This window comes from Crocuta crocuta, unplaced genomic scaffold (genome assembly GCF_008692635.1).
Source record: "Crocuta crocuta isolate KB4526 unplaced genomic scaffold, BGI_CrCroc_1.0 scaffold129, whole genome shotgun sequence".
Classification (NCBI taxonomy): Eukaryota; Metazoa; Chordata; class Mammalia; order Carnivora; family Hyaenidae; genus Crocuta; species Crocuta crocuta.
Window position 1 is genome coordinate 6,243,549 of NW_027551571.1, and position 24,389 is coordinate 6,267,937.

The window sequence follows — 24,389 nt, forward strand, 5'->3', positions numbered from 1 at the left end:
GGTGTGTCTGACTCTGAAATGCCAGGCCCCTGACCCGAGACAGAAGCCACTTACAGCTCCTAAAAGATTACTTGAAGATTGAGTGTTGTGGGCCTGAGTCAGCCGAGGCCCCCGAGAAGTCTCGCCCAGGGATCTCGACTCCCCCTTCTCGCCCAGACCTCCGCCTCCCACCTCCTCCGGCCCAGGTGTCCAGGTAGGGAGGGTAAAGTGACACCGCGGATGTGACACTCTCTCCAGACCGTAATACACACTGTATGGGGTGGATTGTTCCGGCCCCCCGCCCCCTCATGGTCTGGCACCCGGTGTAGACTCTTCCTGTCGGGCAGGACTAAGGGCCCCTCCTCCGCAGAACTCGGGGGGCCGACACTTCGAGGTTCCCTGTGTCAACAAAGCCTCATGTCAGCAGAGCTCTCTGAGAGAACATTTGAGGCTTTGGTCTGCAGAAAAACCCCCATCTTGTGGGATCTTAAAAAAAGGGGGGGTCAGAAGTCAATGGCCCCATGGCAAGGGTCAGCTAGAGAGGGGCCCCCGGCGGTGTGCCCTGCCCCACGCGGGTTGAGTGGAAAGTGTGGGTGCCCCTGTCCCTGCCCAGGGCCGTCTCCACAACCAGCCGCAAAGGCGGTCCGTCTTCCTGTTTCTTCGCCGGCCACACAGCAGGCCCCTTGACCCTTGAGGCTCATCCGGGACAAAATTGAAACTCGGTTTCCTAGAGCCCCTCCCCGTTTAGAAAGGCGCGGGGAGTGTGGGCTTGCTCGTGCAAGATGCTCCGGAGCAGCGGACGTGCAGGGTGGCCCTGTGTCCCGCAAGACCTCAGGCCTTTATTTGGGAAGGATGGGTGTGCCCTTCCGTCGGGGACGCCTCGCCTCGGGGAGGCCAGCAGGGGAGTGGATTTGTGTCCGGGGCTCTGCCCTCAGCGCTGTGCACAGCCTGGCCGCCGCATTCTTTGCGGAGGTGGGAGTGCTCGAGATTCTGCCGCGTCCCCAGTGCCAGGAGGTGGCCCCCGCGCCCCTGCTGTAAAATAACCAAAAATGTGTGCAAACCCTTTTGCATGTCCCAGGGGAGCTGAGTCACCTGCTCCTTGAGAGCCACTAAATTATGTGTGTGCGTGTGCGTGCACACACACGTGCGCAGGCGTGCACGCCTTTTTGTGAGCCGTTCTGGATGAGCAAGCCTGCTCTATGACCAGAATCAGCTTCCTGTTAACTTGCCCACACACTTGAAAACCAATTTCCCTTCTGTAAACAGACAGACCAGCAACCACTGACCTCTGTGCTCAGGGGGCGCAGAGGAGAGGAGGGGCCCCCCAGGCCGGAAGGTCATTTCTTCCGTCAGGCACCAAGCAAGACGTCCAGCGGTTCCCACACTTGACACTTCTTTCCCCCCAAGGAGCCGGGCGAGGGGCTGGAAACCTTGCCCAGGCCGGTTACGGAAGGACAGGGACAAAGACGGACAGAGGCCGCCTGCTCATATCACATGGGACAGCTAACTGTGCAGAGAGAAAGCTCTCACACCTCACACTGACCTCGAGGCTCTGGGCCAGGCTGGGCCCCGGGGTGGGGTGGGGGGGAGGGGGGAGACCTCAGGCCCTCTACTGTCCCTTCCCTCGTGGGGCCACAGACAAAGATCAGCAGGTCCCAGCAACGCGGAGGGCTGTAGAAGCCAGCACCTGCCTGGAGTTTGGGGGCCTCCCTGACGGAGGGACTGAGCTGGGGTCATAAGGGAGGGGTTTCTCCGGGCACTTAGGGGCCATTCGAGACCAGCAAATAGCTCGTNTGGACTGGAGTCAAAGATACAAAATCGGAAGCAAGAGGTACGCAGAGACCCAGCTGCGAGCGGCCTCTGCTGAGCACCAGTGCGTGAAAGTGCTTTGCAAACGTCCTTTGTTGCCGACCCCCCAAAACCCAGCAGAGCACCTGGGGCCCCAGAGGCGAGAACCTGACCCAGGGTCTGCCCAGCGGTGCGAGCTTAGCCGCGTCGTGACCGATCCCGGTGATTTTTGCTCCGAAGTGCAGTGTCCCAGGCTGAGCCCTGGGGGTCTGGACCGAGGAATCAGCATGCTGGCAAGCAGGCCAGCTCTAGGCGTGTGTCCCTATGGGGACGGTGACTCAGAGCCCAGAGGGGAGCAGTCGGGAGGCTGTGGGTGAAAGGCCAGTCCTTGGGCGCAGACGCGTCGCCCCGGGCCGGGCTGGGCTGTGATTTTCCACCCGATGCCGGGCTGATGTCACTCGCGGCTGCAGAATGGAAAGCAGTGTGGGCTGGTCTTGGGCGGGAGCCGTCTGGGGTGGGGGGCGACGGCGGAATCCGGTGTCTGCTCTGCGGAGCGATGTCACTAATAGGGCTCGCCGAGCCTTTGGGGCGTTTGTCGTGCTGTGGCTGCTCCAGGAGCCCGGGGGCTGCTCGTTTGTGGGAATTGAATAATTTATTTGTGTTTTCAGATGACTTATCCCTTCATCCCAGACACGGCAGCTGAGCTCGGCACGCTGTGGGCTACTGAGTAAGTGGCTTTAGCAGGAGGACTTGACCTAATCCCCGCGGCCCTGGGCGCCTGTTTCTAGGCTGTTGGTTGCAGACCGCAGTTCGGGGGGGCCAGGCCGCCCCCCACCCCCGAGCACTTTCCTTTCTGTCTGTGGGGAAATTATACTCTCTCTGCTGGCCGCCACCTCAGGAAGCATGGCCCCCGAGTGTGAGCCAGCTTTGGGGTCTAGAGTCCACCGGAAACCTGGACATGCATACTCCCAGGGCGGTGCGGTTCTGCCTCCGTGGGGCTTTGTTTCCAGTTCCTGGGTGTGACCGGCTGCAAGCCGTGTGCAGTCACAGTCACCCTTGACAATGTCCGTTTTTCACAAGTGCCTGGGCCCGGGGCGCTCACCCCCACGGCCCCCCAGTGGGGTCTCCCTGACACCAGCCTTCACACTCCCTTCCTTCCTGTCCAGCCCGCCCAGCTGCTCTCCCTCCAAGTGCATTACCCGAGAGTCTGTTGTGGCTCCCTATGGCCAAAGCAAGGTGAACCCTGATGGGGGGGTGAAGTGCAATGTTTAAAGCCCTCTGTGGCCTCACGTCTCTTCCTCCTCGGAGCTGCCGGCGCCCTGATGCCTTTGTTAAATGTTGACTAAGAGCCCGCTGTGCACCTGGGGCTGTCCAGGTGGGTCGCTGGGAGGTAGAGCAAGGCTGCGCCTTCAGTCCAGAGGGGCCGGGAGCCCCGGCAGATCGGTTACAGGCAGGCCATGCACCTCCGGGCCCCAGGAGCGGTGGGGAGCACCCTGGGAGCCCCAGGATCGGTGGGGAGCACCCCTGGGCCCCAGGAGTGGTGGAGAGCACCCTGGGAGCCCCAGGAGCGGTGGAGAGCACCCCGGGGCCCCAGGAGCAGTGGGGAGCACTCTGGGCCCCAGGAGCGGTGGGGAGCACCCCCGGGGCCCCAGGAGTGGTGGAGAGCACCCCGGGGCCCCAGGAGCAGTGGGGAGCACTCCGGGCCCCAGGAGCGGTGGGGAGCACCCCTGGGGCCCCAGGAGTGGTGGAGAGCACCCTGGGAGCCCCAGGAGCAGTGGGGAGCACTCCGGGCCCCAGGAGCGGTAGGGAGCACCCCCGGGGCCCCAGGAGTGGTGGAGAGCACCCTGGGAGCCCCAGGAGCAGTGGAGAGCACCCCGGGGCCCCAGGAGCAGTGGGGAGCACTCCGGGCCCCAGGAGCGGTGGGGAGCAGGGAGGCTTTGTGGGAGGGAGTCTCAGAATTTCTGGCATCTAATCTGCCGCACTTTGTGGTACTGGGGCCTGATTGTCAGGCCTCAAATGCTAAACCACAAGGGTCTGGGGGTGTGGGATCACCTGGAGCTTCAGTTTTGGGGGGAGAGGCCGGCCTCTGGAGCTGGCTGAGGAGACCACTCTGCAGGCAGCCTGGCCCGGAGCCCTTCTGTTCACCCCCCTTTCCTGCCTCGGCCCCGCCCTTTGCGCTGCCTTCCATTTTCGTTGCTTAATTACACTTAGATACTTAATGTGCCTCTTTTCTTGCTCCTTTACCGATCCCTAAGGGCCAAGCTTGGCCTCCCGCGTCCATGTGGCGGCTGGGGAAGCATGGCCTGCGGGCCCGGTGGCCTTGGTTGGCAGCCATACTGCCTGGCTGTGGGAACTTGGGAACGTGGCTTCCAGTTTCTGAGCCTCGGTTTCCCCATCTGTCGTTGGGGGTGGTGACCCTAAGAGTGGGACGAGGCGTGGATGTGCCCAGAGGTCCTGAGGGAGAGCCGTCAGTGCTGCGTGTAGACTCCAAGCTCACATGCAGGGCCTCGAAGAGCACCCGTGTGATCCGTTGTTTCCTGTGGTTCTCAAAGCTACTTCCCGGGGCTCAAGAGCAGGAAGCAGCCCCAGAAAGGAGAGGACTTGCCCAGGGCCACACAGCCACACATCAGGGTCCGAATCTGACACGCTTTGGGCCACTTGGCCATGAAGGGGTGCTCAGTACCCCTCCCCTCCACCTCCCTGGTGCTCTGAGAACCTGCCTTCAGGCACAAGGCTTCCTGTCCTTTGCCGCCCAGCCGTGGCCACAGCGGCTGACAGAAGAGGGGACTTTAGGATGGCAGGTGCCATAAGGGCATCCCTTGCGCCCCCCTCCCCACCTGAGCCAAGGTGCACATGTGCTACAAGGCGTGGCCCGCTGTCACCTGGTGACACCCTCCTCGGGTCATTCCCCTTCCCCTCCCCCGCCACACTTACAGGACACGGCATGATCCACGCACGAGGGCAGGGCTCTGGGTCTGTGAGCTCTCTGCCCCTGGGTGGCTGCCGGCTCGAGGGCCGCGGACGGAGGAATACACAGTGGAGAGGCAGGTGGACGGGCCAGGGGCTGCTCCCACCCCCAGTCAAGGACCAGGCTCCTTCCCGGAAGGCCCAGCTGCCTTGAGTGGCAGCGCTGGTCAGTGAGTGGGACAGTTACCTTCCCAAGTTGGAGTCAGTAGCCCCTACTCTCCTCGTCTTCCTGGCCCTGTGGCTCCAGGCCACACCCTGAGCTTCTCCGGGCCTCAGTGGCCTCGTGCATGAAAGAGGGAAAGGCTGATCCCTTGGCCGCAGTTCGCCCGTTGTGGATTTCCTATGCTCTTCCTGCCCCCACCGGCTTTCAAGGAAGAGGGCGATAGCGACAGCTTGTCCCAGAGCTCTTCCTTTGATTTCCTCCAACGTCATTATTATTTTTTTAAGTTTTATTTATTTAAGACAGAGAGAGAAAGAGAGAAGATCCCAAGCAGGCTGTGTACTGTCAACACAGAGCCCAAAGTGGGGCTCGAACCCACGGACCATGAGATCATGACCTGAGCCGAAATCAAGAGTCGGTTGCTTAACCGACTGAGCCGCCCAGGCGCCCCCACCAACATCAGTATTAACGGAGCACGCAGGACGTTTAAGGGAGAGGCCTGTGGCCCAGCTCAGGGGACGTGAGCAAGTGTAGCCCGCGTCCCTCCGGGAGTGTGGGACGCCTCGTCCCTGGCGCCTGGAAGAGGCCCTCCCTGCTCAGCTGCAGAATGAGAGGGCGCCACAAGCCGTGTGGTGTTTCCTCTTCTTTTTCTCTGCTGTTCTTTGCAGCTGAACCTTTTCCCTCCCACGTGAAATCCTGGGCAGAGGTCAGTGTAGGGGCAGGCGAGGTGGCCCTGCAGGGTGGAGAGCGGCCTGGCTGCTGGGGCCCAGGCTCTCTGGGGGCTTCTCTGCTACACAAGTACGAGGCCTGATCCCCGGCCGAGACGGCGGACGGTGGGCCTGTCTGTGGGCAGAATGTGCCCCCAGATAGAGACTGCGGATCAAGTTCGGGTTTCACGTGCTCCATCTCCCCGGGGCCCCCGCTTGTGCTTCCCCTGCGGCTGCCCCACTGTTGTGACCTTGGCAAAGGCTTGCTTTTTCTTCCTCCTCCTCCGTCCGCAACAGGATGCACCTCAGACACTGTCTGCAAAGAACACCCGTGCAGCGCTTCTGTGGCCTCTGGTCCCGGGGTCGGTGGCGTCGGGGAGTCAAGGGGGCAGGGAGGTGGCAGCAGCCAGGACTCGGGAGTTTCCAAGAATTTTGTGAATGGGCAGCGAGCCATTTTATTTTCTTTCCCGGAGAGTCAAGATGAACAAACTTGAACTTCACGTCTTAAGAAAATGCAGCACCTTTGGCTGGAGGATCTGAAAGACACCTCACGTCTAGGGCTCTTAGCATCCATTTCCCCGGTGCCTGTATTTTAGTGGCACTCTCTGGTTTTCAAAATTCTCCTGCAACAACTGTGCTTAAAATAAAATGTCATTTCTTTTTCCTTCCTTTCTTCCTTCCTTCCTTTCTTCCTTTTTCTTTCTTTCTTTCTTTCTTTCTTTCTTTCTTTCTTTCTTTCTTTCTTTCTTTCTTTCTTTCTTTCTTTCTTTCTTTTCTTCCTTCCTTCCTTCCTTCTTTCCTTCTTTCCTTTCTTTTTCTTTTTCTTTTTCTTTTTCTTTTTTTCTTTTTCTTTTTCTTTTTCTTTTTCTTTCACCAAAAGGCTCAGGTAGGACAATCAAAAGACACCTAAATGCTAAGCAGTTTGGAATAGGAAAAAGTCTGAATTTCCAGCTGGACCCATTTTCTGAAATGTGTTTCATGTAATCTTGCCCCTCAGTGAAAATAAGATTTCCACATGGGAGGCGTGGGGGGAGAGTCAGGCATATTGTTATCGTCCCTTAAAGATTTAGCACAGAAATCTTAGTCCCAAAGATTGAAGTTAAATAAATCCTTCGTCTGTTAAGGGAACCCTGCAGTCAAGAAATCAGTTTCACTTTGTGGAGGGAAGTCATCTGCACATTTCCGTGACCAGTGGGCATCTCTTACCTGTTAGCATTTTGTAAGACACAGCCCTGCTGACAGATTTTCCTTGGAAGAGTGTTTGGGGAAGGGAGACTGCCTCTCAATGAAAGAAGGAAGATGAGGAAATTTAAAGGTCCTTCAGCAGAAAACTGAAACCTGGAGAAAGATGAGATTCCGTCGTGTTTACTTTCTGAAGAATATTAGGCATCTTGTATCAGTTCAGACTCTGTTGAAAGGGATAGAAAAATTGTTTCAAAGTGGGTTAAAAAGCAAAGAAGGGAATTTGAATGTTTTTAATGTTTATTCTTGGGAAAGAGAGACAGACAGCGAGAGTGCATGAGAGCATGGAGGAGGGGCAGAGAGAGAGGGAGACACAGAACCTGAAGCAGCCCCAGGCTCTGAGCTGTCAGCACAGAGCCCGACGCGGGGCTCGAACCCACGGACCGTGAGACTCTGACCTGAACCGAAGTCGGACACTTAACCGACTAAGCCACCCAGGCGCCCTAAAAGCAAAGAAGGGAATTGAATATTTCACAACACTGAGGAGTACGGTGGACTGGGTTAGGACACCGAGGTATCTGCACCCCATGCCGCCCCTGTTCTCGGAGCCCTGGGTGCTGTCGGGAAGCCCACCTGCTGTGGCAGCGCAGCTCACGGCGGCGGGATCTCCAGCCACTCATGCTGTCGGGACAGGCGGCCATGGGAGAGAGGGAGCTCCCTGTGTGGTGGAAAAATGAAGGAGCCCCTCTGGGCCAGCGAGCTGGGAACGGGGGCAGTGTGGACCATTAAGAGTTGCTGAGGATTTTTGCTCTAAGAAGAGGGAATGGATGCAGGGGCCGGGGCACACAATCAAAGTGCTAGAACAATCTCTAGTGCGTTTTTTCTTTGTGCTGGCGGGGGAGGAGGCTGGGGGTCAGGGTGCTGACCTGAGAGAGCCCGACGGGAGGGGTGGGGGACTTGGCCGGGTTCCCCTATTCTACTCGACAAATTAGACACCCATTGTTGGGGGGGAGGGGACAGAAAGTCAGACGCTCTTTGAAGAAGGAGTACGTCGGGCCGCTGAACTCCCCTAGGTTGGAAACGTGACCTTGGTCTTTGGCTGGAGCAGGCAGCCTGAGGGTGACTGACCCCAGCCCTCCTCCTCCCAGATCTCCGACCCCTGCATATGATCACACGGCCCCTGGCCTCCGCGGCTTGGTTCTGAGCTGCTCCTTATTTCTGGCGCCTGCCGGGAGGTGGAACGAAGTCCGAGGCGCTGGCCTGAGCGGCTCCCCTTCTCCCCGCCCACGCAGTCACGGCAGTGCTTTATACCTACGCAAGTTCCATCTGTGTGTGCGGATTATTTTTTTTTTAACCCTTTGACCCCCTTTACCCATTTTTCCTGCCCCCCCTCCACTCCGCCATTTGTGTCTTGTGACCAGAAAGTAAGCCCTTTGAAGGCAGGTGCTTGACAATACTCAGGTGTCCCCGGTGCCCGGCACAAGGTAGCTCCTGGTAAGGTTCAGGCTGGCAGCTGGATGGCTGGAATTGCGGGGGTGCAGGCTGGGTGCTGGAGACGCAGGCTCCTTGTTTTGTGAAAATTCACGACCCTGGGAGCCAACGTGGACGTGGACAGGTGCGGACGATGAGGCGCTGAGAGGTGGGCCCGCCCGGTGGACGGAGGTCAGGGCTCAGCAGCCTGCTCCCTTCCCATTGTTTCACAAGTGACCCGTCCCCAGACGGGTGTCACAAATCATGCAGCTCCGCGCATTCGTGCGCATGTTTTCTTGGCGGATGTGTGCCAGTCTGTCTGTTGGGAATAGAGCAAGCAGCTGAATTCCCAGTTCATGGGCGTGTGGCCATCTTTAGCAAGTGCGCCAAGGCGGTCGGAGATGGGCTCCTTTTGTCTTGTGACCAGAGAGAGCACAAGCAGCTGGTGAGGGGCCAGCCGTGGGAGCGACCCTCGAACACTGCACACGCTCCCTGGAATTCCGGGGATGCAGTCGGCCAGCAAGCACCCGGCGGCCCAGATGACCGGGAGGCTGGGGCTCGGCTCGTTGGCCGAGGACACTCGTTGGGTGTCCTCTCCAGCCCTGCCCCCTTTGGTGAAACCTGCAGACCGGGTGGCCTTGCATGGTAAGGCACGCGGCCCTTCTCGGGGCTGGACTGGAGCGGCGGGAAGAGAATGCCTCTCGCACAGCGGCTGTCGTGCGGAGCGTCTGCGTGAAAGCGTTCTGTGCACATCTGCCCCAGTGCCTGGGGACCGTGGTGGGATCAGGCCTCCCGAAATGACCGTCACCTCAGAAATTGTCTTAAGCCCAAACCCATCCATCCCGACTTCACAGCCCGCTCTGTTCGTCTCTCTTGGGGACTTTGGTCCCTAATGAAGTTGGAATTCAGGACATATTAAAATAATTTGTCAGTCCTCGAGCACATACCCACCCCTGGTGTGAGCCGGCAGGGGCGCCTTTCGGTTCCTTGCAGCTCAGAGTCAGGGCGGGAGGCCCGTGACCTTGAAGGAAGATGCTTTCTCGCTGTTTCCCAAGGACGGGCCGGCAAGGAGAGTGGGCACTGAGCGCCTTCACGCCTGGGTCCAGGAACGGGCCCCAGAACTGTAACTTCGTAGAGGGCTGCCCGCAGTGCCCTGGGCTGGGTGCCTGCTGTGCCCTGGGGGGGTGCCGGGGCCACTCCGGGAGCTGAGCTGGGCCTTCAGTGGAACCCCCTCCAGACTGGACTGAGTGCCTGTTCCGAGGGACCGCGCCCCACTCCCTGCGGAGGCTTGGCTCACCCCGCTGGCTACAGAGAGATCCAGAGAGCTTGTGTCCATGTGCCCACCCCTGGCATCTGGCAGCCACCTGAGCGTCCCCCACGGGGCCGTGGGCTGCTCAAAAGTGGGGCTCTTGTCCTGGCACCTGACACACGTATCGGGCGCTTAGCACGCAAGTGGAGTACATGCTGTGTCTGCGGGTGGTGGGCTCCCAGGAAGTAGTGCGGCTGAGCCTCCAGCGTTCTCCTGGGGGCCGTGTCCCCAGATTTGAGGCCGCCGGGTCCTGGTGTAGGCCGGAGTGCGGGGAAACTGAGGCACCAGCAGCGGGAAGTTATGCAGTTTGCTCTTGTGAGTCTGTTCTTTTCCCTTCTGTCCTCAGGGGATAGGGAATTAACAAGACATTGACTTACATTCCTTCTTTAAAAATGTTGGGGCGCCCGGGTGGCTCAGTTGGTTGAGTGTTTGACTTCGGCTCAGGTTATGATCTCACGGTTTGTGAGTTCGAGCCCCGCGTCAGGCTCTATGCTGACAGCTCAGAGCATGGAGCCTGCTTCGGATTGTGTGTCTCCCTCTTTCTCTATTCATGCCCTGCCTGTGCTCTGACTCTCTGTCTCCCAAAAATAAACAAACATTAAAAAAAATTTTTTTAAATGTTAACAGCTAGGGGTGCCTAGGCAGTTCAGTTGGTTGAGCCAAATCTGACTTTGACTCAGGTCACGATCTCGCGCTTCGTGGGTTCAAGCCCCATGTGGGGCTCTATGCTGACAGCTCAGAGCATGGAGCCTGCTTCGGATCCTGTGTCTCCCTCTCTCTCTCTGCCCCTCCCCTGCACACACTCTGTCTCTCAAAAATAAATAAATCTTTAAAAATTTTTTAAATGTTAACAACTTTATTGAGATGTAATTCACGTGCCATATAATTTCACCCATTTAAAGTGTGCAGTGCATGCTTTTTAGTACATTTCACATATGTGCAACAGTCCCTACAGTCAATTTTAGACTATTTCTATCACCCTGAAAGGAAACCCCACACCCTTTAGTATCCCCTTCCTTTCCTCCCCTCCCCCAGCCCTAAGAAACTACAAATCTACTTTGTGTCTCCATAGATTTCTGGACATGCGTAATGTATTAGCTCAAGGTTCATCTGTGTTGTAACATGTACCAATACTTCATTTCTTTTCATGGCTGAATAATATTCCACCGTATAAATATACCACATTTTGTTCTCATTCATCTGTTGATGGCCATTGTGTTGTTTGCAATATTTAGTTATTACGAACAATGCTACTGTGAGCATTGTGTCAGAGTCTGTGTGAGGCCGTATGTCAGAGTCTGTGTGAGGCCGTATGTTTTCATCGCTCGGGAGTACGCTCAGGAGCATGCTCAGGAGCTGAGTTTCCGGGTTACGTGATAACCCATATGTTTCATCATTTGAGAAACAGCCAGGCTGTTTTCCAAAGCACTGAATTCCCAACAGCAATGTAGGCTCTGATTCTCCAAATTCTTGCCAGAACTTGTATTGATCTGACCTTTTGATTCCAGAAATCTTAGTGGGTACAAAGTAGTATCTTATTGTGCTTTCGATTTGTATTTCTCTAATAACTAATGATATTGAGCATCTCTTCATGTGTTTTATTGAACATCTCTTCATGTGTTTATTGTCCTTTATATATCTTCTTTTTTTCTTATTTTTTTAATGTTTATTTTTGGGAGGGAGAGAGAGAGAAAGAAAGAACGAGCGGGAGAGGGGCAGAGAGAGGAGATAGAACCCGAAGCAGGCTCCAGGCTCCGAGCTGTCATCACAGAGCCCAATGCAGGGCTCAAACTCAAGGCCGTGAGATCATGACCTTAGCCGACGTCAGATGCTTAACCGACTGAGCCACCCAGGCGCCCCTATATGTCTCCTTCAGATAAATGTCTATTCACATCCTTTGCCCATACTTTACTTGGGTTATAAGTCTTTCTATTGAATTGTAAGAGTTCTTTATATATTCTAGATACAAATCCTTTATCAGTAAAATTATTTGTAAATATTTTCACCCGTTTTGTGGGCTGTCTTTTCATTTTCTTGTCAGTGTCTCGAAGCACAGGTCGTCCAATTTTTATCTTATCTGGTTGCTTGGGCTTCTGGTGTCAGAGCTAAGAATCCTTTGCCACATCCAAAATTATGAAGATTTAGCCCTGTGTTTTGTGGGTTTTTTTTCCTAAGAGTTTTATAGGTTTAGCTCTTACTTTTAGTTCTCCGATCCATTTTGAGTTAGTTTTTGTATATGATGTGAGGTGAGGGTCCAGCTTCATTCTTTTCTGCATGAGGCTTTCCAGGTTTTGACCCAGCAGCATTTGTTGAGAAGATATTCTTTCCCTATCCGGGCACACGTGTTCAAAATCAGTTGACCAAAAATGTGTGAGTTCATTTATAGATTCTTGGTTCTGTTCCAGCACCACACTGTCTTGGTTATTATTGTTTTGTAGTAAATTTTAAAATTGAGAGGTGTGCGCCCATACGTTCTCCTTCACGATTGTTCTGTCCTTTGCAATTCCATAGGAAATTTATACTTTTTGTTTATTTTTTAAAGTTTATTTATTTGCTTGCTTATTTATTTATTTATTTATTTAGAGATGGTGCACAAGTGGGAAGGGGCAGATAGGGAGACAGAATCCCAAGCGGGCCCTGTACTGTTGGCACAGAGCCTGATGTGAGGCTTGAACCCACGTGCTGTGAGATCATGACCTGATGTGAGGCTTGAATCCACGTGCTGTGAGATCATGACCTGACGTGGGGCTTGAACCCACGTACTGTGAGATCATAACCTGACATGGGGCTTGAACCCACGTGCTGTGAGATCATGACCTGACGTGGGACTTGAACCCACGTACTGTGAGATCGTGACCTGACGTGGGGCTTGAACCCACGTACTGTAAGATCGTGACCTGACTTGGGGCTTGAACCCACGTACTGTGAGATCGTGACCTCACGTGGGACTTGAACCCACGTACTGTGAGATCGTGACCTGACGTGGGGCTTGAACCCACATACTGTGAGATTGTGACCTGACGTGCAGCTTGAACCCACGTACTGTGAGATCATGACCTGATCCAAAACCAAGAGCGGGACACTTAGCCAGCTGAGCCACCCAGGCGCCCCATCCATATGAAATTTAGAATCAGCTTGTGGATTCTGATGGGAGGATGTATTGAATCTGTAGATAAGTTTGGGGAGGGAGGGTTGCCATCTTCACAATCTTAAGTCTTCTGATCCATGAAATGGGATATTTTCCCAATTATTTAGATTTTCTTTTTTTCCCCCCACAATATTTTGCAGTTTTCAAAGTATAAGTTCTGTACTTCTTTTGTTAAATTTGTTCCTGTTCTATTCTTTTTGAAGCTATCGCTAATGGAATTGTTTTCTTTAAAAAAATTTCTTTAATGCTTATTTATTTTTGAGAGAGAGAGAGAGACAGAGACAGATCACAAGCGGAGGAGGGGCAGAAGAGAGGGAGACAGAATCGGAAGCAGGCTCCAGGCTCTGAGCTGTCAACACAAGAGGCCGGTGCAAGGCTCGAACTCACGAACCGCAAGAGCATGAGCTAAGCTGAAGTCAGATGTTTGATCGACTGAGCCACGTAGGAGCCCCTGGAATTGTTTTCTTAATTTCATTTTTGGATTTTTCATTGCAAATATAGAGAAATACAATTGATTTTTGTATATCAATCTTATATCCATCAACCTTGCTGAAACTGTTAACTTTTTTTAGTGGAATCTTTAGGATTTTCTGTATGTAAGATAATGTCATCTGCAAATAGAGATTGTTTTATGTCTTCTTTTCTAAATTTACACTTCTTTTTCTTGCCTTCTTGCCCTGGTTAGAACCTCTAGTATACTGTTGAATACAAGTGGTGAGAGTGGGCATCCTTGTCTCACTCGTGATCTTAGGGAGAACAAAGGCAGTCACTGACTGTGATGTTAGGTGTGAGTTGTTTTTTTTAATGTTTATTTTGTTTTATTTTAGAGAGAGAAAGAGAGCAAGCAGAGAAGGGGCAGAGAGAGAGGGAGAGAGAGAATCCCAAGCAGATTCTGCATTGTCAGCACAGAGCCTGACGTGGGGCTTGAACCCACAAACTGTGAGATCATGACCTGAGCCGAGATCAAGAGTCAGACGCTTAACCACTGAGCCACCCAGGCGCCCCACCTGTGAGGTTTTTTTAAACAGATAACTCTAGTTCCCTTCTACTCCTAGATTATTTAGTGTTTTTGTTATGAAAGCATGTTGAATTTTGTCAAGTACTTTTTCTGGTTAATTGCGGTAAGCCTATGATTCTTTTTATTTTATTGATATGAGGTACTATATTAATTGATTTTCAGATGGTAAACCAACCTTGCATTCCTGAGATAAATCCCACTTGGTCATGATGTATAATTCCTTTTATTCTTTATGTGGCTGGATTCGGTGTGCTAGTATTTTGTTGAGTTTTTTTGTGTGTTTTTGCATTCATGTCCATTAGGGTCACTGGTCTATATCTTTCTTCTCTTCTGAAGTCTGTCTGGTTTTGATGTCAGGGTAGTACCGGCTTTATGGGACGAGTTGGGAAGTGTTCCCTCCTCTTCTGTGTTTTTGGATGAGTTTGTGAGAATTGGTATTGATTCATGAAATGTTTCTAGAAGTCAGCAGTGTCTGGGCTTTTGTGTGTGTGAGTCAGATCTTGCTTACTAATTCAAGCTCTTGCCTTGTTATTATAGGCATTTCAGATCGTCTCTTTATTTCAGATTGTTGTTCTAGAGTAAGTTTTGATAGTTTGTGTCTCTCTAGCGGCTTAGATCCTTGTGAGCATGATCTTTCTGCTCTTTCAGTCGTTTACTGAGTTCTCCCTCTGTGCCAGGCACCTTTCTGTACATTGGCTCATTTAGTTTTCATAAGAACTTGATGAACTAGGTAAGCTTATTCTCATCCCCATTTCACACACCTAGAAACTGAGGCAGAGAGAAGTTAAATAGTGGGTCAGAGTCACCCAGCCGGGCAATAGCGGCAATAGTAGAGGTAGGATTTGAGCCCTAGTCTGGCCACACAGCCCTCTACTCTGTCCCTCTCCCTGCCCTCCCGAGGCCCTTCTTTGTGTTCGGAGCTGGGAGTACAGGAATAGGTCAGACCTGGTCATGGCCCCAGTCACTCTCCAGAGACACCCCCCACCTAAGAGAAGGAGGTATCTTCTGTCTGACATGAGCAAGCGGCTGGGGAAGTTGGGGTGTCAGGAGGGACTCCATAGAGCAAGCAATGTGTGAAGGAAGCTTTGGAGGAGGGCCCGGGGAGGGGTGCCTGTGGCCGGGGGTGAGGGCGTCCCCTCCGGGGCTTCCGTCTTCTAGGGTTCCTCTCTCCCAAGCGCTCAGCCAAAGGGCCTCCCGGGGCACCTTCCCCTAGGCTGCTGGCGCCCTGGAGCAGTGAGATTGGGCCTGGTATGTCTGAATCACCCAGGCCCCTGCGCTCCCGGAGAGGAAGAGGCAGACCATTTGCTTCGCAATCGCCAGACAGAAATCAGGAGCGACCAGACATCACTCCCCATAATTATTTCTGCATAATGACTTCTGCTACTTGATTCAGTCTTGGGCAATGACTGTAATCTTTATCCGTCACAGGAAAGCTGGTGGCCCGGGAGCCCCTGGGGCTTAGCGATAGAGCCAGGAGGAAATTTGCAATTTGAGTTAATGGAGGGAGGATTTGTTCCCAAGCAGCTGGGGGCCCCTGGGCCTTCGAGGCTTCTGGAATGACTCTGGAATGAAGGAACCTCCATCCGGGAAGCCTGGTGTCAGAGCTGGCCCCGCCTCTGAGGGGATGCAAGCCGCAGGCTTTGTCACAGATGGGGAAACAGAATGGCAGGCCAGGGAGTGCCTGAGTCACAGGGCCACTCGGCCGCAGAGGGATGTGGGGACCAGAACTTCCCCTCCCAGGCTCTCCTGCCGCCCAGTACGTTCCCCGGAAGAGCTGGTGTGTGTCCCAGGGAGAGCGGGGGGAGGGGGGGCGGGGGGGGCAGGAGGGCATCTGTGTGGGCTGGAAACGTTCNCACTGAGCACGTTGATTGTTCAGGACTGACCCCAGGAGGCTGGAAATGTGGGGCCTTTGTAGCCATCAGCCAGCAGGCCGTATCCAGGCGAGGTGTGGTGGCTCTGATCACGCAGTGTGGCGGGAGGGAGGGTCCCGCTGAGTGGGGTGTGGGCTGGGGGAGCACGGGAGGGGGCTGGCTCACTGCATTCCCACGGTCTCCTGGAAATTCACGAGACCATCTGGAAAGAGCAGAGCCTGGGCTTAGGGATGGGCACTTTTGGCATCTCACGTAGCCCCATGGAACCAGGCCAAGTGTCCCTGAGTGTGTCTGCTCCTCTGTAAACGGAGGGTTAGAATGGGCTTTCCCTGCCAGGACCGCTAGAAGGACAGGATGATAGAATTGTGACCGCACACGAGGCTTCTAGCACATTCTGCTGCTGGCCCTTACCGGGTTTCACAAAGGAACCTTGGGGAGGACCTTTGACCCTATCAGCAACTTGACTTCCCTGAGTGTCAACGCCGGGCTTACAGAGCGCAAGAGAGCTAAGATCATTGTTTTGAAAGTGCCTTTAAAAAATGTGGGACGAGGCAAGCAGAAAAGACTTAGGGCAGGAAACCTCCCCTGTACGATACTGTCATGGTGGGCGTACCTGGTCCAGCCCCCCAGAGCGGCCACTGCCACGGCCACGAGCGAACCGTAATGCCAGCCACGGGTTGGGGGTCATGACGTGTGTTTGCATGGGCTCATCGTGCTGCCCTCTGTAGCGGGCGTGTTGATCACGGGAAAGGCTGCGCGCGGGGGGCCCGGAGGCGCAAGAGCTCTGTGCATTCGGCTCAGGTCTGCTGTGAACATGAAACTGCTCGAAAAATAAAGTCTATGTTAACAGGGCACCTGGGTGGCTCAGTCAGTTGAGCGTCTGACTTCGGCTCAGGTCATGATCTCACAGTTTGTGGGTTCGAGCCCCGCATTGGGCTCTGTGCTGACAGCTCAGAGCCTGTTTTGGATTCTGTGTCTCCCTCTCTCTGACCCTTCCCTGCTCACGCTGTATCTCTCTGTCTATCCCAAAAAAAAAAAAAAGTCTATGTTAACAAATTTACGTTATATAATGAAATAAAATACAGACACAAAGTGCTGTGCGTGCACGCTCGTGCGCGTGTGTGTTTGGGGCTGTCTAAAGCACAGGGACCTTCCAGTGAGACTTTGGACGGGAAGACCATGCACGGCTCTTCTCTTCCAGGTCTTAAATCCCAGCACTGAGCTTAAATGATGTACTTGGCATATAAGTTCTGAGTTGATGAGACAGGGTAGAATTTTAACTGAGCAAAGTGCACTCTGCTTCCCGTAATGTCCTTGTGATGCATGGGGGGCGTTCACTGGTCAAACACTGATTATTTATTGAGTGCCTGTTGCATACCCGCAGCACAGAAGTGAAGACAGCGCCTCCCGGAGCTCACGGTCGATTGGGAGCAGATCCAGCCCCTCGTTTTGCAGGAGCGAAGGAGCGAGGGGAGCCCCACCCCAGGCACCTGATAGTACTGAGGCCCTATTTTCTGGGGTGCATGAGCTGCTTGGCTCTGGTCCTCAGGACCAGTCCAGTGAGTGCCTGTCAACTGCGACCATTGCAGCAGGTGACCGTGTATTAGGAAGAAATAGCCGAGAAATGTGTTTGGATTAGGAAGAAAAATGGGCTGCCGGGCGAAGAGACCGCTGACGGGGCACTGGAGATTGAGAAGGGGCCAGCCAGCGGGGAAGGCCGAGTAGCCCCGGGCCAGCCAGCGGGGAAGGCCGTGTAGCCCCGGGCCAGCCAGCGGGGAAGGCCGTGTAGCCCCAGGTAAGAGAGCCCAAGACTGCCTGGGCTCCATTCCAGCTCTGCCACTTAGAAGACACATGCCTTTGAGCAAGTGGTTGGCCTCTCTAAGCCTCAGTTTGCCCATCTGTAAAACGGGGTTAATAACGATGCCCACCTCATAGGGTTGTTGGCAGGATTAAATTGGCGAGCGCAGACAGATGCATAGAACGCTTTTTGCAAGGCACCTGGCAGCGTGCAGATGGTAACCGTGAGAATATTCTAATTGCACTTCACGTGCAGAGCACAGCCTGTTCACAGAAAGGGGCGAAGGGGGAGGCTGGCTGTCAGCTGTGCACGCAGGGTGTTTGGAACGTGCCAGAAGCTGGTGGTGATGGTTGAAGGTGGGGATTGGTCGGGGCACCGAGGACACCCGTGGTCCGTGGGTTTGTCTTGTTATAGGGACCTTGTGACTCTGTGAACCGGAGGCCAGAGGTCGGCGATGCCTTCTGACCTGTTTTGCGTGCAGGCTGGGAGCGTGGCTGCTGGAGCATCTGAGAGCCCACGCTGGGCACAACCCTCTGGGCCCCCACAGTGACCCTGTGGTGCTGGGTCAGGCCACAGGCGGCCTGTGACAGCCGCGGTGACTCAGTGGTGCTCCCAGCGCCTGAGCCCCGGCTGTGCAGACCACAGAGGCCACAGGCCATGGGCCACACCTGGCTTTTGCTCCAGCTTGTGATACCAGTGACCTCACCCCAGGGGTGGCCTGGGACCCCACCGGCAGGCTTGTGCCATCAGTACTGTGGGGGCTGGGCCCAGGAGCCAGGGCTTTTCTGGGCTTGGTGTGGGGCTTGCAAAAGCTATAGTCCCCACCCCCCTCCCACCCCCGTAAGTGCACAGAAGCAACCAGAAAGGCAGCGGGCTCTGGGCCAGGGATGTCCACACCCTAAGTGACCTGTCGTGCCTCCCTTCCAGGGCATGGTCTAGCGGCCCGGACAAGGACGTGGAACCCGCCCCCAGAGTCTCTGGTCCCAGCTGTCTCCACCTCCACTCGGCCTTGGGTAAGTCACTTTGGGAGGCCAGCTGGGCCTGGAAGCAGGTGAGGACTGGTGTGTGTGGGGGGGTCCTGCCCGTGGCTGGCGGACCGCGATTTCACCCAGCTGGGTGGGAAGAGCAGGGAAGACCCGGATCGGGGGCGGGGACAGTGTGCCCAGCACACGCATGACGTGGTCCAGAAACCCAGGCTCTGAGATGGAAGAGAACCCACCCAGGTCCCATGATCGGCTCTGCTCTCACCCGAAGCCCCGTCCTTCCGGCAGGTCGTTTGACCTTGGTGCTTTGATTTGGGAACGTGTCCAGTGACGGGAATAGGCCATTCCCGAAGTCTCCAGTCTCCCTGCCTGGCTCCCCCTCCCACAGAGGGGAAACAGCTGCCTCCCTAGGGCCCCCCGGGCCACCTCCCTTCTCCCCCAGCCCTCCCCATGGTCTCACTGGGGACTCTGAAAGTTGGTGCCAGCGCTGCCCGCTTCTCCGGCCCCACCTCTGTCCTTCCAGACTTTTCTCTGCCCTCCCTCTTGTGGACACCCCCCAGCCCCTCCACGTTGCCGCCCTTCTCGCCTCCCCAAAAGACTGACCACAGGGGCCCCTTCTGGCCCACAGCCCCACGATCCTGTGGTCCCCAGCGTGGCAAGGCCCTAACCAGGCCCGGCCCCCAGCTCTACCCTCAGTCGAAGGGCCAAGTTCACAGTAATCGCCGACCTGCAAGCCCTTGGTCTCTTCGAATCCACCGCCCTCCTGGCCCCATTGCAAGCCGCTGCCTGCTCTGGGTTCTAGGCAGGATCTCGCGAAAGCAAGATGCCTGTAATGCGTGAGGGCCGGCCCGACCCGGGACTGCGCCCTTTGCCTCTCCGCCGCCCGTCCTCCCCCCTCTAGAGGCACTCTGGGGCTCCTTTGCCACCTGTTGCCCCCCCCCCCGCNTGGACCCGGCTGCCCCTGCTGTGGCGTCCATCGCTGTCGCTGAGTTCAGTGTGGGGCTCTGTCCCCGAGGGAGGAAGTAGGTGGTGAGTGGGAGAGAAGCCTCGGCTCTGGGTTTGTGGACTCCGGACCCTCCCGGCCACACTTAACAGCCTCTCCAAGTCTCCCCCGTAAGAGGGCTAGTCACACCTCCCTCTTGCGGAGGGTGTCAGAGCAGAGGTGGGGGTGTGTGTGAGGGGGGCGGGGGGGCCTCAGCTGCCTCCCAGCGCTCCCCCCTCTTCCTCCTCCTGCCCAGCTGCTGGGCCTTACTACAGTGACTGTCATTGCTCATCGGCCCCGCCCTGCCCAGTGCTGTGAGCCCCAGCTGAGGCCAGGGGTGTGGGGGCTGTTGCCGAAGACAGAAGGAGGCACCGTGGGGGAGGGGCCAGGCCCAGCCCGGGAGAGCCCACCTTCTAGATCCTAGAAGCATGTAATTCTCACCTTCCCGCGCAGCCGTGAGGCTAAGCTTTGGACCCTGGGCCTATTGAAGGGTCTCCATTTCCACCCTAATAAACCACGTCAAGGTTGCTGGGTGCCCGTGAGAGAGCCCACGTGTCCGAGGGGGGGCAGGCCCGGGAGGCGGGCGCCAAGCTGTGCTGCCCTGTGTGCAGATGTGAGTGTTAGCAGGTCAGACCGACAGACCCCCAGCAGCCCCCAGACGCTGTGGCTTTCTGGCCAGGCCCAGACACCTCTCCTTGCTGACTTCCCCCAAGGAAGCCTGCACCCCGCGGCAGGGGGGACCCTCCCTCTCGTGTGTGGATGTTGGGATGCCCTCTGCCTTGGTCCCCCTGAGGGAGGAGTGTTTCCCCCACTTCCCTTCCTTCTCGCATCCGTCTTGTTCCCCCTTGTGAACATGCTCCCAGGGTTGGGACCGAGCTGTCGGCACAGAGTCCAGTGCGGGGCTCAAAACACAAACCGCAAAATCATGACCGGAGCCGAAGTCGGACGCTCAATTGACGGAGTCCCCCAGGTGTCCGGTCAGATACTTACTGGTCACACACTCTTGTGCCAGGAGGCATCTAGGCTCTGGGCTTCCAGTGGAGAACAAACCAGAATAAAGCCTGGCTCCAGGGACCTTGAATTCTAGCTGCAGGGAGAGAGACCATGAATGCAATAAAATATAGAGGAAAAAATAAAGTAGGAAAAGAAGGTAAAAATGTGTGTTGGGGTCTCAATTTGGCTATAGTACTGGAGAAGGGAGGCCTCACTGGGAAGTGTATTGAGGAAAGACCTGATGGGGGTAAGGGAGCAGTTTTCTGTCTGAGGAACAGGCAGTGCAAAGGGCCTGTGGCAGAAGTATGCCTGAGTTGTTAAGGAGCGGCAAGATCAGTGTCATTGCCTGGGGAAGAGCAAGTGGGAGGTAGGAGGTGGGCCCGCTAGTATTTTAGTGCACATGGAAGATGCTTGATAGCCTCACCCCCACCGCTACCACCAAGAGCTGAGGGATTCTGGGAGTCGGGTGGTACTTCTGACCATCAGCCCCACAGCGGGGTCTAGAGCCCGCATGAGGGGCGGACACTCCCCACACTAACCCAACGAGGACTATAGATGGCAAATAGTATCTCTGTGCAGCCTAGATCGAACCGCACCGTGGACAGGCCTTGAAATCGTGATCCGCACCTCAAAAAGTTCATGGTTAAACTGAGTTCTTCTGGAAGACGTTAGGTTATCTTCTGGAAGATGTGTCAGTGTCGCGGAAGGCCGTCCCCTGGGGTCTTTGTGAAGGAGAGGCCGCTGCAGGTTCGAGGCGGGACGCTGGGGAAGGGGAAATCCTCCCCGTGTTGTAAGCCGAGGGTTCTTTCTGTAGTGACTTGGGATGACTTTGCAATATCACTTCCTGTGGGCGTCCCCTCAGCCCTCAGCCACAGGGGCAGACGCTGCATGACAAAAACTGTGGGCAAATGCCGGCAACAGGGAGTGTGCCTGCAGGTGCACACACACGCACATGTGCACACGCACACACGCGCACACACACACACACACACACACACACACACACACCATGAACGTGCATGACTTGGCTTGGCCTTTTCATCGGGGGCAGGGGTGGGAATCAGCGCAAGGACTGTGGTCCTGGCCCGAATCAAGACCGCCAGCACCGGGCAGGGAATCACTGCCCTTCAGCATCTCTGAGCTTCTGCTTCGGGTAGGTCTCTCCCTTGCGTCATGGCAGCGGCAGGCAGAGCGAAACGGGGAGGGCGCCTCCGCCGCCCGTCCGTCTGTGCTCGGCGCCCAGAGGGCAGGGCACAGGGAGCCTCCGCAGTGAATGAACGGATGCATGATCAAGGCACGTCCCCACCGTGTCGCTGCTTGCTGGCGCCTGGGCTGGGGCCCCCTGAGCCAGGTCCGAGCCCCCACAGGGTCTCCCCTCTCCGCGACACAGGTCTCTCAGGGCGGCCCGCGCTGATCTGTCTCCCTGCCTGAGGCCCAGATTTCCAGATCAGCCCACAGTGCACATTTTCTGTGCGGTGGCCCCCTTGAGTCTTGCCGGACCTGTCGGGCCGTATGTGCCTCTCTGGCGGAGAGGTACTCGCTGGGAACACACTTAACACAGGTTTGCTCTGGTGGCTGTGCCTGGGACCTCCCCGGGTGTCCAGGAGACTGGCTCTGCCTGCAGCTGGAGACGAGCTGGGTCGGAAAGTCATGGATAGGAGATTCGGAGACCTGGAGCGCCAGGATGACAGACTCCGGGGGCTGCAGGTCACTGTGGGAGGGCCGGGCCTGGGGAGGACCTGGGGGTGTCAGCCGGACCTTCGGACCTCCCTCCCGGACTTGCTTCTTCTCCCCAAGTGCCAAGTACCGCGCCCTTCCTGCGTTTTCCGCACTCGGCTCGTTGGTTACGGGCTTATTCCCCGCCGTGCCCGGGTGAATGCAACTCAGTTCCGTGTCCTGGGGGTTTAGGGCCAGGAAGGGACGTGGGCCCCAGCCTGATCACTAGAGTCTGTCAGTTCCCCCCGGAAGGCTGCCTTCCTTCGCTCCCCCTTAGCCACCCAGCGCCGGAGCTCGGAGCCTGGCTAGCACAGGAGCCCGCTCGGCCTGGAAAAGAGGGATGGCACCCATGCCCTGCCTTCCCAGCTCGACCATGAGCAGCTTGAGAACATCTTCTTCCTCTGTGTCTCTGCAGCACTCAGCGCTGGGTTTTTCCGCTTGATACGTGCTCAGTTAACGCAGGTCCGTCAACACTTGCTGTGTGTGAGTTTGCGCCTCAGCGTCAACTCTCCCTGCAGAATCTATCGCTTCCGGTGCTGAAAGATGGCCAAGGGCAGCTTTGACGAGCCGTCTGCACTCCTGACTATAAACACTCCCTCAAACTGCAGCCGCCGCGGCCAGCAAGGAGCGGCTGGCCCCTCGCCGTTTGTGCGCCTCGGTTTCAGCCGGGCTGATGCCACTTCTGTTGAGAATGACTTACTGTTTTTATTTCTTCCCAAAGACATTAAACATGAATCAAATAGCATATGAGATGATTCACTGGAAGGTTCCTTCCAAGTTTAAAAAAAGAAAAAAAAAAAACAAGAAAAAAATGTTTGGCTTAGTGAGCGGAGCCACGAGTGGTACCAAAGCAGCATTGGTGGCTGCTGTGTCCCCCAGGACCCCTGCTGCAGGCAGCACCTCGCCGAGTGCTTTCCTGCGGACACGGCCGCTTGTCGGCGCGCACACATCCCCAGGGCGCCCTGCGTGTCTTGAAAATATCTTTTAAATTTAACATTAATAATGACATTTCTTTTTATTAAAGAAATTTTTTTAATTTTTTTTTTTAATNAATGTTTGATTTTATTTTTGAGAGTGAGAGAATGCACGTGTGGGAGCGGGGGAGGGGCAGATAGAGAAGGAGACAGAGGATCCAAAGCGGGCTCTGAGTTGTCAGCAGTGAGCCTGACGCGGGGCTCGAACTCACGACCCGTGAGATTACAACCTGAGCTGAAGTCGGGCTCTTCACCCACTGAGCCACCCAGGCGCCCCATAATGACATTTCTTACAGGCGGGTTTCTATCCGAGATATCTTAGCGTGTGGCCAAACCTCATTCATTTGGGGCGCATGAATTCGGAGTTGGAAGTGGTTCGTTTGGGGCCCGTGAGCTGTAAATCCCATCATCGCTGAAGCAGGAACCTGGCAGAAATTTAGCTTTCCGCCATCCACGGGGAGAAGAGTTAAAGCAATGGATTTGCCAGCCGAGGTCCTGGGGAGAGGGACATACGTTCCAGCTAAGCGAGGGACTTCCCGGGTGCTTCAGACACGTCCGCGGGGGCTGAGACATGCCACGGAGGCCACGTGGTCCAGAGTCCCAGTTCACAGATGAGGGAAGTGCTGTGAGGCACATGACTTCCCGGGCCTCTGACTCCACTCGGAGGTTGGGAGTGACCGCCGTGGTAAGAGCAGCTAACCTCTCTGCTCAGACACGTGCCTGCCCTCACAGCGCTGTGTGCAGCCCTTACCCTTAACGAGAAAAAGAATCCAGAGGCACCTTTTCAGGTCTTTTTTGACTCAGACTTAACACATTTGAACTGCCCTTGGAGTAATTAGTCTGAATTCCTAGGATTTGATGGTATTTTTTTCTGCCACCCGCTAGCTGCCCCACCTCCCCTCACCCTACATTTGTTAATCTGTCCATTTGTCCCATATTGTTCTATACTGCTCAGGACTGTTGTATTATTGGTCTAGTCATTGCCCATGAAGGGGCCTCAAGAGGTAACGGGCCCAGGGGCGCCTGGTTGGCTTAGTCGGTTGAGCATCCAACTTCGGCTCAGGTCATGATCTCACAGTTCGTGGGTTCGAGCCCCGCGTTGGGCTCTGTGCTGACAGCTCAGAGCCTGGAGCCTGCTTCGGATTCTGTGTCTCCCTCTTCTCTGACCCTCCCCTGACCACACTGTCTCTCTTTCTCTCAGAAATATACTTTTTAAAAAATTTAAAAATTTTTTAAAAAAGAAGAGGTGACGGGCCAGCACCATGTATGCAGCAGGGGTGAGGTGCTGGCTGGTGATGCTTTCCCTGCATCCCTGGGATAAAGCCCCAAGTCTCTCAGCCGTGT

General features: G+C 55.5%; 1 protein-coding gene across 2 annotated transcripts in view; it reads left to right on the plus strand.

The window, feature by feature from the left end:
- The window catches only part of HPCAL1 (hippocalcin like 1), a 113,995-nt gene that overhangs the window by 72,814 nt on the left and 16,792 nt on the right, over window positions 1-24,389 (plus strand). For both annotated transcript variants that reach the window (XM_077750960.1, XM_077750961.1), the window contains exon 2: window positions 18,325-18,410. The gene's annotated coding sequence lies outside the window, so the exon portion shown is untranslated. The remainder of the gene's footprint in view (window positions 1-18,324; window positions 18,411-24,389) is intronic.